Genomic DNA, 12,944 nt, shown 5'->3' on the forward strand with positions numbered 1-12,944 from the left:
AATGAATGAGGCAGTTCAAAGTAAGGTTAACTGATATGAATCCTGGCCATCTCCTAGCATTGGTGGGGCCCAGTGAAGAGCTGAGCCTCCACCTCACCTAGGATTACAAGGCAGGATGAGATTGTTGGGACAGGCATGGCTAGTTGGCACTTGCTTCATCTGCACCCTTCTAATGGTGTCATTGGGGTCCAGCAGGGAGCTGAGCCTATATCCCTACTTGGAGGCAACAAAGAAATATAAATTAATGTCCCAGGTTTACCAAGAAGGTGTCAGTGTGGAAGAGAGGAAACTTGAATTTGCCTGAAATAATGCAGTGTGAGTTGGCACTCCATTTTTGCTAGGGTAGTTTAGGCAGGGCCTGGCCTGAAGCACAACAGACACATTTATTAATACTTGCCCCAGGTTCCAGGCTTCCCTGGTGGCTCAGACAGTAAAGGATTCTTCTGCAATGCAGGAGACTCAGGTTCAATCCCTGAGTCGGGAAGATACCCTGAAGATCTAAATGCCAACTCCACTCCAGTATTCTTGCCTGGAAAATTTCATGGACAGTGGGGCTTGGTAGGCTGTAGCCCGTGGGGTTGCAAGAGTTGGACACGACTTAGGGACTAAACTACCACCAGAAGTACACCTCAACAGGAGACTACTTGCTACAATAAGAAGATTATATAGTATACAAAGTTTCATAAAATAATATCCAAAATATCTAGGGTACAATCAGAAATCACTCATCTTACAAAGAACCAAAAAATCACAACCTGGATAAAAATATACCAGAATACAACACTAATAATAAATCATATGTTGAAATTATGTGTAAAGGATTTTAAAGCATCCACCATGAAAAGGCTTAAAGAAGCAATTGTGAATCTTCTTAAAACAAATAAAAACATAAAAATATCAACTAACAGAAATTATGAAAAGGGAAAAATTGGAAATTATAGCACTGAAAAATGTAAAACTGAAACAAAAAAATAACCTCCTTGATGGGCTTAATAGTAGAGGGGCAACAGATAGTAGAGCAGAGGGACAGAGGATAGAATCAGTCCCTGACTTATCAATAGAATTTACCCAATCTGAACAAAATGAAAAACAGACTGAAGAAACAACAACAAACCCAGAGTCTCAGGAACTTATGAGATTATAACAAAAGAATTAGCATTGGTATAATTAAAATCTTATAAGAAGGGAAGAGTGAGAGTGGAACTGAAAAACTATTCAAGGAAATAGTAGTTGAAAATTTTCCAAATTTGGTGAAACATTTAATTCTACAGATTCAAGAAGCTGAGGAAACCCGAAATAGGATAAACCTCGATACCAAATGCTGTCAAGGATCTGGGGAAACTTGATCATTCATATATTGATGACAGAAATGTCAACTACACTCTGGAAAATAGTATGGCAGTTTCCTAAAAAAAAAAATTAAACATGAGCTTATCACATGGCTCAGGAACAGAATTGTTGGGCATTTATCCCTAAGAACTAGAAACGTTTGTTTACACAGGAATCTGTACATGAATGTTCATAGCAGCTTTATTCATGATAGTCCCAACCTGGAAATAACCCATTTGCTGTTATGGCTAGGGAATGGTCAGACAAAATATGATACATCCATACCACAATATCAGCAAGAAGAAGGAACAAACTTTGAAACAACTTGCATATTGTATGATGGGTCTATCACAAGATAGAAAACAGTCTCAACGTTTTCATTCCATTATATAACATTCCTCAAATGAATGAATTATAGAAATGAACAAAATTATAGAAATGAACACCAGATTAATGGTTACCAGAGCTGAGGGTAGGTAAGGGGTTGCAGTCAGAGTCAGGCAACTGTGACTATAAAAGGGTAGCACAAGGTATCCTTGTAACAAAACTCTTCTGTCTTGAGTGTGATGGTGGTCGCACAATATGATAAAATAGCATAGAACAAAATACACAGACACCCAGGTGTCACTAGTGGTAAAGAACCCGCCTGCTAATGCAGGAGATATAAGAGAGGTAGGCTCAATCCCTGAGTCGGGAAGACCCCTGGAGAAAGGAATGGCAACCCACTCCAGCAATCTTGCCTGGAGAATCCCCATGGACAGAGGAGCCCCACAGGTGGGCTACAGTCCATAACGTCACAAAGAGTCAGATACAGACACAAACACATATACAAAGGAGTACATGCAAACTGTTGAAATCTGACTAAGATTGATGGGTTGTATCAATATCAGTTTCCTGATATTGAACTATAGTTATGTACGCTCTAACTGTAGCAGCAAACTGGATGAAGGGTCTATGGAATTGTACCGTATTTTTTCTTACAATTGTATGTGCATCTCTAATTAACACAAAATAAAGTTGCAAAAATGAATAAAAATATAAACTTCACAAATTAACAAACTTTATTTGCAGGTGGCATGATTGTGTGTGTAAGAAAAATTATCCAGAAGAATTTAAACTGTTGAAAATAATTAAAGTTTCAGGATATAAATCAATATTCAAAAATAATAGCTGTCTATACCAGCAGCAAATTTCCCCTGGTAGCTCAGATGGTAAAGAATCCACCTGCAATGCAGGAGACCTGGGTTCAATTCCTGGGTCAGGAAGATTCCCTGGAGAAGGGAATGGCAATCCACTCCAGTATTCTTGCCAGGAGAATTCCAGGGACAGAGGAGCCTGTGGGTTATGGCCCATGGGGTTGCAAAGAGTTGGACATGACTGAACGACTAACACTATACACTATATACCAGCAGCAAACAATTATAAAAGGAAATTTTTTAAAATGTAGCATCTATACTGCTTTGACTAAGAGTAAATATAATATGATATGTGCAAGAATTATACACCAGAAACTAGGAGACACTGTTCAAAAAGAATTTAATAGCCCAATTTTAAAGGATTAGAAAACCCTATATGGTTAGTATGAAAATTCTTCAAATTTATCTCTGAATTCTCTACAAACATAGCATATTGGGGGCATGACTGAAAAGCTGATTCTGAAATTTAGATATAAGTGGAAAGAACCTAAACTAGCCAAGACAAACTTGATGATGAATAACAAAGTTGGAGGAATTCCACCATAAAATTTTAAGACTCATTCTAAAACTAGTATAAATAAGAGAGCCTAGCTTGGCATATGCATAGAAACATTGACTAGTGTAACAGAAGAGAGAAGTCATTAATGGATGTGCAAATGAAGAGCCATCAGTGGTTCCAACCCTAATTCACTGGAGGAAAGGAGGTCTTTTTAATAAATTATATCGGAACAATTGCCTATTTATTAGATAAAAAAGAGGAACACAGACTCTTACCTTACATGCTCATAGGATAGGTACAAGTTTCTCAAGCTGGATCATAGGACTACCTACGATTGGTAAACAAGAAAGCTTCTATAAGGAAAGAGGACAATATTTTCATATCTTTGGTGTGATAAGGCAAAAGATTTCTTAAACAAAACCCCAAACCACTAATTAAAAATAAGATAAATAATCCTTTGATTTTGTGAAAATTAAAAATTTTTATCAATCAAAAGACACCGTTAACTAAGTGAAAAGATAGTTCATAGACAGGGAGAAGATTCTACAATTCACATTTCCAACAAAAGATATAACTGGAATATATAAATCACTCCTATAAACGATTGAAAAAACAAAAAACACCCAATGAAAAAGGGCAAGTCTTGAACAGGGACTTGATAAGAGGGAATTCAAATGGTTAGTTAGAATAAGAAAATGTGCTCAACATTTTTACCTACAAAGGGAATGCAAGTTAAAACCATAGTGCCAAATCACTACACATTTCCTCTGAAAATTCAGATTCCAAAGAGTCACAATACTAATGTCAGCAAGAATGTGGAGTAACTGGGACTCTCACAAATCAGTTAGGAGTGTAAATATTTACCATAATTTTGGAAAGTACTTTGGCAACATTTGCTAAAGTTATACCACTCCTAGTCATATTCACAAGAGAAATGAGTGGATAAGTTCTCACAAAAACATAAAAAAGAATATTTCATAATAGCCCCAAACTGGAAACAATCTTAATTTCTATCAGCAGCAGATTAATAAATTGTGGAATACTGATACAGTAGGATGCTATAAAGAAATAAAAAGAAACTGTGAATACATACAAAAATATAGATGAACCTCATGGTTATTATTTTGAGTAAAAGGAGTTGGGCATTAAACATACAAATGACTCCATTTATGTTAACTTCAGAATAAGCAATATTAACTGATGGTGGGATAAGTAAGAATATTGAATACCCCAAAAGATGAGAGAACCTTCCAGGCTTCAGAAATGCTCTATACCCTAACATGAGTGGTAATATATGAATGTATTTACAATGTATATGAATGTATTTACAATGCTGTAATTACATTCTCTATTTACAATGCTGTAAATATGAAGATATTTACTAAGCTGTACACTTAATGCCTTTTATACAATCTATAACATTTAAGATACACCTCTATAAAACAAGTTTTAAAAATCATAAAAGCTCTTGACAATACCATCTCCCTCCAAGGAGGGTTAAGAGTTTTCTGACCAGCAGATAGACTTCTGGCAGAGCACTGTGATTGTATAGAGGCCTCAGGCTTCCTTAGGACTGCTCTTCAGAGTTTCCCTTACTCTCAAGCTATTAATTTTATTCCTTTGTTGGAGGCCCTTACTCTTAGGACATGGCCTTTCTGGAGTCTCACCTGAAAGCCAAATGTGTTTATAAAGCCCCCTTAATTGAAATGCTTGAATTCTAACCTTTGTCTCCACAGCACCACATAGATACTAAAGTCCCTGTTCAACTTTTCAACATTCTATGTGTCATATTTTACTGAATTCTAAAGTGATTTACCCTATATACACATAGTTTAAGCACTGGCTGAAGATTCACAGGAGTATGCAGGCAGATTTTTCAGAGTCTTTACTGGATTGTCCTTCTGTCCAGGATTTAGTCTGTAAAGTACCAACAGATCTGAACTCTGTCTTCTCAGTCAGTTAATTCTACCAATTTCCTTTCCCTAGCAGAACAGTTTGGAAAATGCCCTTAGAAGATAAAGTTGGGATAAAAATGGAACTCTCCTTCTCTTTTTTTTCCTTCTAAAGAATCACTGACCATAAAGCATTGCCTGCACTGGTTGCTCTCCATCGTCTTTCAATATATTTTTCTCCTTAAAACTACTTTCTCCAGTTTCTGTATTCCCACCTACTACTACTAACTTCCTGTTCCCTCGGTTGGAAAGTTAATCTGATACAAACTATTCTGTCATAGTGACAATTTGAAGTCTATTTGTTTTCTTCACACATGGAATATAACAAATTTAGGAGAGAGGAAACACATCACATATTTTTTCTGTTCTTAAATTACCTAATTCCTTTTTCAGGTCACAGTTTCTGCTCAGAAAGTTTTTTGATTGCTTCATTTGAGCTTGATTAAGAGGCAGGAAAACTGTAGGCAACAATTGTGAACAAATTACTGTGACAGTGAGAGAACCTCAGTTAAATTTAATATTGGGTAGAGAAGGACTAATCTTGTATCTCTATCTGTGGGAATGATCCTTCAATAAATTATGATTCTCTGATGCCTCTCTGTGCACCTTCCATGAAACAGTACAGAACAGCAATCAGAATTTCTTTTGCTATTGTATTTGTGGTCCATAAATATAAATATATACTTTACTTAGATGTTTCAGAAAACATATATATCAGGTGAGGAAACTGAGAATCACAAAGGATTGGAAAAAGTAGAGAAGGGAAGCCAACTGTCATTGAATCTCCACTAAGAATCACTGTGCAGATTTCTTTTACATAGTAACTATTTTAATTCTCATAGCAATCGTAGGGGTATTGCTATTGCTATTGCTAAGTCACTTCAGTCATGTCCGACTCTGTGTGACCCCATAAACAGCAGCCCACCAGGCTTCCCCATCCCTGGGATTCTCCAGGCAAGAACACTGGAGTGGGTTGCCATTTCCTTCTCCAATGCATAAAAGTGAAAAGTGAAAGTGAAGTCGCTCAGTCATGTTCGACCCTCAGCGACCCCATGGACTGAAGCCTTCCAGGCTCCTCCATCCATGGGATTTTCCAGGCAAGAGTACTGCAGTGGGGTGCCATTGCCTTCTCCAAATCGTAGGGGTAAATGGTTTGTAAATTTCAAAGGGGTTAATTTTTTCCCCAGCTTCTCAAGTTATAATGAACTTGAGTGCATCTGGAACTTAAATACATCTTCAAACTTATATTCCAGTGCAGATTCAGATAGAATACTAATTAGTGCACACTAATTGTAGAATAAAGCATGAAAAAAAACCCTCGCATATCAAATTGGAGGGTCTTAGAAACAAAATGTCCAAAAATAACAAAAACTGCTGATTGACAGAAAATTTAAGAAGTTCTTTGTGATGCAAAACCATTAATAAAGAATTGAACACCAATGTGTGTTTTGGAACAGCTCTATCCTTTTCTAAACATATAAACATTATTCAAATGCTACATCCAAGTGTTACATGTAAAGCTTGAAGATTACTTGGAAGATCACACAATAAAACTAAAAAATATGAACCTGACACCACATAATGTCCAATATTTTTTTTGTGTTTTATTTTATTTAAAGGTAAATTGTTCCCACTTGACCCAGATCAGCACTGTGAACTGAAGCAGACACTTTAATGGAAACAACATAAATTTTTAAAATATATTAAAAATTACAGGCAGTCTAAAATGTGTTTACAGTTGATCAACAAGATTGACTCTTGTGACAGTTGGTCACAAGAGTCGGGCTGACTTAGCAACTAGACCACCACCACCACAGTTGATCAAAGGATTTATTGCATCATATTCTTAATATTTGGCCTTTCAAGAAAAACCATAACCATGTTGGAAGTAAGAATTTTTTTCCAGTGCATAAAAATGATTTTAATAATTTTAAGCAAATGAATTCAGTAAAGGTTGTATTCTTTGATTATGAAGTAGCATAAGGATTTTTCAATTTCCTACATGTGCTTCAACTGCACAACTAGATTTTGATTAGGTATACAAGTGAGGGGCCTGGACAGCCAGACAGAGGGATAAAAGAATTTGTCACATTCTGGCCTTCAAGGCTGACCTGCTCCTCTGTGTGCTTCATAAACATTGTGATAGGAGAACCACCTTCTCTGGGGAAACCTGGCCACAATCTAGTCTATAATTTCACCAGGTCAAACAAGGATTCTTGACTTTTAGTATAGAAAACTTGACCTTGCAGCCATTTTTTCCTTCTAAGGTATAAGATTTTTCTGCTAAGTTTTAACAGTCCAAAATCTAAGTTGTTGACACTGAACTCCTTCCTGAAACATACTAAACTTGCAAAGCTCTAAGGTGATCCAGCTGTTCCAAATGAATTCCAAGAAAGCCTAATTTAGCAAACAAAACCTAACATTTATATAGGGCCTTGTTTATAGAAATCCAAATCCTTTAACATACTATTGTATTTAATTTATCAAAAAATAGTATTACAAAAAAAAATTTTTCTCAGAAAACAAATACAGGTCCGTTCTTACAAACACCCGGAGTATTTATATAGGTTCTAAGCTACCACAGTTTTAATAAACCCTTTTTAAAATATGAAGCCATTCATGAAATAAAAAAAAAAAACCTGGTGATATGATTCTAGTACCATGTTTACCATTTTCAGATGATCCTTTTCTATGCTACTTCATATTTTCATCTAACATTTCTTTTAGGGAATTTAATATTTTAAAATGTCATGACTTTCAGACATATTTTATGTTTAGCCTTTCTCACTGGTACTTGTTTTTTTTTTCTTTTTTTTAAGATTAACTCTTGTTGAAATTTCAATCTTTGTATCTCTGGAATTTCCAAATTGTCCACAGGATGCTCCTCCAAATTCTTGACATTAAATCATCCAAATGTTGGTACCTTAGTAAACGTTCTACTCTCCATAAGGAACTCTTTCCCTTGAAACTCCATGCCTCCTACTCTTAAGTCTCTCTCTTGTTTCATACTTTTGACTAAATTTATTGACAGTGTGGTTTATGTTCATTAGCTTTTTATTTTTTCAATTACAACTCACTCCCAGGATGATTCTGTTTTTCCTTAGTTTGTTTTTCATTTCATCAGCAATGAGCTCTTAATGGCCCAAATCTATTTTAGTGACTGAACAACAACAAAAGCAAATTCTGTTATTAGTCCTACACTATCGATCATCCCCTCCTCAGGTAAGACCTCTGCTCCCTTAGCTCTTGATACACTATCTTCTCCTAGCTCTTCTCCCCACTTTTATACCTATTCTAGTCAAAATATTTCCACCCTGTTAATCCTTTTAAGGTTTTTGCTTTAGAGGTAACTGCCCTTTGAAGTCTCTTTTTACAAGTGCCTTTTTCAAGTTCTTTCTATAGGCAGACATTTTATAAAAGCCTATTTTCTGAGCCAAATTCCCTCTTGAACTCCGATTATCTACTGGATATCTGCACCAAAATAGTCCTTACACATACCTGACACACTGATTGTTGCAAGAGGCATTTGATCACATAGTCTTTATACTTTTGTACTTCTCAAAGATTTCATATAATACACCAATCAGTGTACTTCATTTCACTAGTATACCATTCCATTTTACCAGTGGCAAAAGTTTTGACAACTGCATGCTATCCTATTCCAGAGACTATCCTTGCTACCACCAATGATGTGTTCCGCCTTGCTAGATATTAAATTCAAAATCCCATTTCAGAGCTATCAGTTGTAGAGCTTTTCTTATTACATACAGTGCTAACACATATTATTTTGACATAAAAAGCTATTGTAGCCATTACAGCAAATTTAAAACAAGTTAGATGGTTTTAAGAATAACTATTTTTTAAGATCAGTATCTGCTAGAATTTCTATTTCCAGCCTGCAAAATATGGAGGTATACGGAGAGGTTTAACATCTGTGTAGAAAATTTAGAAGTAGAAGGCTCTGTAGGAATTAAGAGAAATTGTGTTTGAATCTTAGTTTCACACTTTAAAACAGTTTTAAATAAGTCACTTAATCTTTATCATTCGTAAGGTGAAAGTGAAAGTCGCTCAGTCATGTCCGACTCTTTGTGACGCTATGGACTATAGAGTTCATGGAATTCTCCAGGCCAGAATACTGGAGTGGCTAGTCTGTGCCTTCTTCAGGGGATCTTCCCAACCCAGGGATCAAACCCAGGTCTCCCACATTGCAGGCGGATTCTTTACTAGCTGAGTCACAAGGGAAACCCAACAATATTGGAGTGGGTAGCCTATCCTTTCTCCAGTTGTAATAAGGTTGCTGCTGCTGCTGCTAAGTCGTGTCAGTCGTGTCCGACTCTGTGTGACCCCATAGACGGCAGCCCACCAGGCTTCCCCGCCCCTGGGATTCTCCAGGCAAGAACACTGGAGTGGGTTGCCATTTCCTTCTCCAACGCATGAAAGTGAAAAGGGAAAGTGAAGTCGCTCAGTCGTGTCCGACTCTTAGCGACCCCATGGACTACAGCCTACCAGGCTCCTCCATCCATGGGATTTCCCAGGCAAGAGTACTGGAGTGGGGTGCCATTACCTTCTCTGTGTAATAAGGTAGTAAAAATAGCTAATAATATCCAGAACAACTTGTAAATGAATGGTTAATAATTGAATATTTCTTACATGCCAGAGAAACAGATCTTATATAAATAGTTTAATAGTATTTTACTACCTTTGTAATAAGGTAGTAAAAATAGCTAATAATATCCAGAACAACTTGTAAATGAATGGTTGATAATTGAATATTTCTTACATGCCAGAGAAAGCAGATCTTATATAAATATACTATTATATTATTAAACTATTTATATAAGATCTGCTTTCTCTGGCATATAAGAAATATTCAATTATTAACCATTCATTTACAAGTTGTTCTGGATATTAGCTATTTTTGGTTTTGCAATCATATTTGCATTGTTATTGGCTTTATTATCATACCTTATGAATACAGAGAAAGAAAAGGAAATTATCACATCTATGTATTTACCTCCTGACCCACCTTAAAACTTTGGAGCTTTGGTAAAGGTTTTCTGTAAGTCCTTAAGTTTTAGTCTAGTTGAACCATGTTATTGCATGATTAGGCAAAGTTCTTGATTATATAACTAATTTAAAATTGGCAAATGATGTTTATCTTCTGTTTGTTTTCTTTAAATCTCTAGCAGTACATAATGGAAATATAAATGAGCAAGCCTAGAGCCTGCAGTTTAGTGATACGGTTTTAAATGCTTTGCTGTTTGACCTTCGGACAAGGCAAATGGCACCCAACTCCAGTGTTCTTGCCTGGAGAATCCCAGGGACGGAGGAGCCTGGTGGGCTGTTGTCTATGGGGTCGCACAGAGTCAGACACAACTGAAGAGACTTAGCAGCGGCAGCTGTTTGACCTTAGAAAACTTATTTGATTTCTTTCTGATTCAGTTTATCTGTGAAATGTGGAAGAATACTAGCAACTACTTTCTAAATTTGTTGAGAGTTCAGTGAGTGTTTAGAATATAGGATGGCTCAAAATTAGCACTCAACAAATGTTTCCTCTTCTTCTCATAGTACTAGAAGATAGTGTCCAATTTACCAGATATATGAATACTGTTACTTTAAGTTTACTCATTGGGTCACTTTTCTGTTGAATCCCACAAGCATTCTATGATCCCCAGATATTCCAACATTTTCTTTTCAGTTATCAAATGGATAGGAGTTCAGACTTCCTTTCTTCACTAGCAATACCAATGATATAAAATTACATGTCTTCACAATTTAGAAAGCGAAGGCTACATGGACGATAACCAGCAAAAACATTTATTAAATATTCTACATTGCCTTTTTCTTTTTAATCAGAATAAGATTTCAATGGGGCGTAGATTGGAAAAGGACATAATTTTGGTTATAAATACAGTTTCAGGGTGGTGTCTTCTGTAATGAGATTGAAGGTATAAAGCACAGATACTGAAAACCATCTGAAAAAAGATCCCAGTTAAGCACTATGCACATTTCAACAGCATTAGACCTTACTATCTCTCAGTCTTGTTTTTAGTTTTACCTTGCTAACACTACTGGAGAAGTAAATGGCAACCTGCTCCAATATTCTCGCCTGGAAAACCCCATGAACAGAGGAACATAGTGGGCTACAGTGTAAGGGTTGCAAAGAGTTGGACACAACTGAGCAACTTAACATTTAACACTGCTAACACTTTCTATTTTATTAAGTTAGTAAAATATTTTTACACTTGGTTATTTGCTCTATTGCTTTGTCTTTAATCACTCTGCATTTGCTTTTATTCACCTCAGAACTAATTATCTCTGTATTCTCCTTAGTATACACTACTATAATAATTGGTGAACAAAACAATTTGATACAGTATCTCAATCTTTTTATTACTTATTATTTTATTATTACTCTTATCTTCATTATATATCAATCAGCTGTTAATGATAGATGACTTTTATTGAACTCATATCATGAGCCAAGATGAACTTTACAGGTTATTTATTTTTCACAAATTCCTTTGAGGTCAGTGCTGTCTCTACCATTTGCAGATAAGATAACTGATGTTCAGATTAGATCAGCTCTTGGTGCTATATTTTCTCTTAGTATATTCTGTACTTTTTTATAGCACTTATCACCTTTGGATTATCTAATCCCCCACAATAATATAAATATATTCAGTGAAGGGACTTAGTCTTTTTTATTCATGCTTCTTTTTCCAGTACATAGCACAGCAACTGGCATACAGCAAGCACTTAATAAGTATGTATTGAATAAATAAGCATATATGAACTGAAAATTGTTTTAAAGATTTCTTTTTGCCTGATAATCTCCCAAGAGGGAGAAACATTTGTCTCTGTCATCTTTCTAATGAAATGGTCATATTTCCTATCATAAGAAGATCTAAACAACCCAAGGAGAGTCAAACACAGCTGAGAATTATTGTAGGATTTACTTTAAAACAGACAAAATTTTCTATTCTGATATAATTACAGACTCTAGGAAACTGCAAAAGAAATGTACAAAAAGTTCCAGAAAATTATTTTTAGTACATAATACATGTTCACCAAAGAAAAAAAAAAGTATAGACCAAAATAATGATTTTCTCTGAAATGACAGAAAGCAGTAATCATTGTTGATGTTTTAGTGCATTGCCTTTCACAATTTTCTATGTGTAAGCATTTCTTCAAGAATGAAATCAAATCATATGTGATTAGTATCCATATTATGAAACGAGCATTTTCATATTATATTAGGTAACTCTGAAAAATGCCACTATAATACCTAACCAAAATCACTTGAAATGAATTTGTTATAAATAATTTATTCATTCTATTATCATGGAGTAATTGATTTGTTCATAATTTTACTCTTAAAATTATGATTTAATAAATAATCTGAAAAATCATCTATGACAAAGTTTTACTTGTTTAGGGTAGACTCCTTGATATAAAAATATTTTTAAATAATATGACTATATTAGGTACTCTTAAAGAGTTGACTCATTGGAAAAGTCTCTGATGCTGGGAGGGATTGGGGGCAGGAGGAGAAGGGGACGACAGAGGATGAGATGGCTGGATGGCATCACTGACTCGATGGACGTGAGTCTGAGTGAACTCCAGGAGTTGGTGATGGACAGGGAGGCCTGGCGTGCTGTGATTCATGGAGTCGCACAGTCGGATATGACTGAGTGACTGAACTGAACTGAACTGAATTTGAACTGACGAATTTCTTTCCAGAAAACTTTAACCTGTTTATTTGATTTTATTTTGAATTTAACGTGGTTTATTATCCTCAGAAAAGATAGAGTCCTTACAGTTGATTCCTTAAAAAAATTATAAAAAGCAATATTACACATCTCTTACACATTTCTTTGATATTGCACAGTTAAATACAGTTTAGTGAAGACACTTTCACCCCAATGATCAATTTTTTCCACCTCTAATGATCCTAGTCAATGCTGG

General features: G+C 35.5%; 1 long non-coding RNA gene across 6 annotated transcripts in view; it reads right to left on the minus strand.

Moving 5' to 3' along the window:
• Positions 1-12,944, minus strand: part of LOC147364384 (uncharacterized) — a 610,904-nt gene that overhangs the window by 424,706 nt on the left and 173,254 nt on the right. For 3 of the 6 annotated variants that reach the window (XR_015134439.1, XR_015134441.1, XR_015134442.1), the window contains exon 2: positions 3,300-3,352. The exons of the other annotated variants lie outside the window; for them this stretch is intronic. This is a non-coding gene — a long non-coding RNA (uncharacterized LOC147364384). The remainder of the gene's footprint in view (positions 1-3,299; positions 3,353-12,944) is intronic. 6 annotated transcript variants of the gene reach the window in all.

Source organism: Bos grunniens, chromosome 10 (genome assembly GCF_055505025.1).
Source record: "Bos grunniens cultivar Pamir isolate PY7600 chromosome 10, Bosgru_T2T1.0, whole genome shotgun sequence".
Taxonomy (NCBI): Eukaryota; Metazoa; Chordata; class Mammalia; order Artiodactyla; family Bovidae; genus Bos; species Bos grunniens.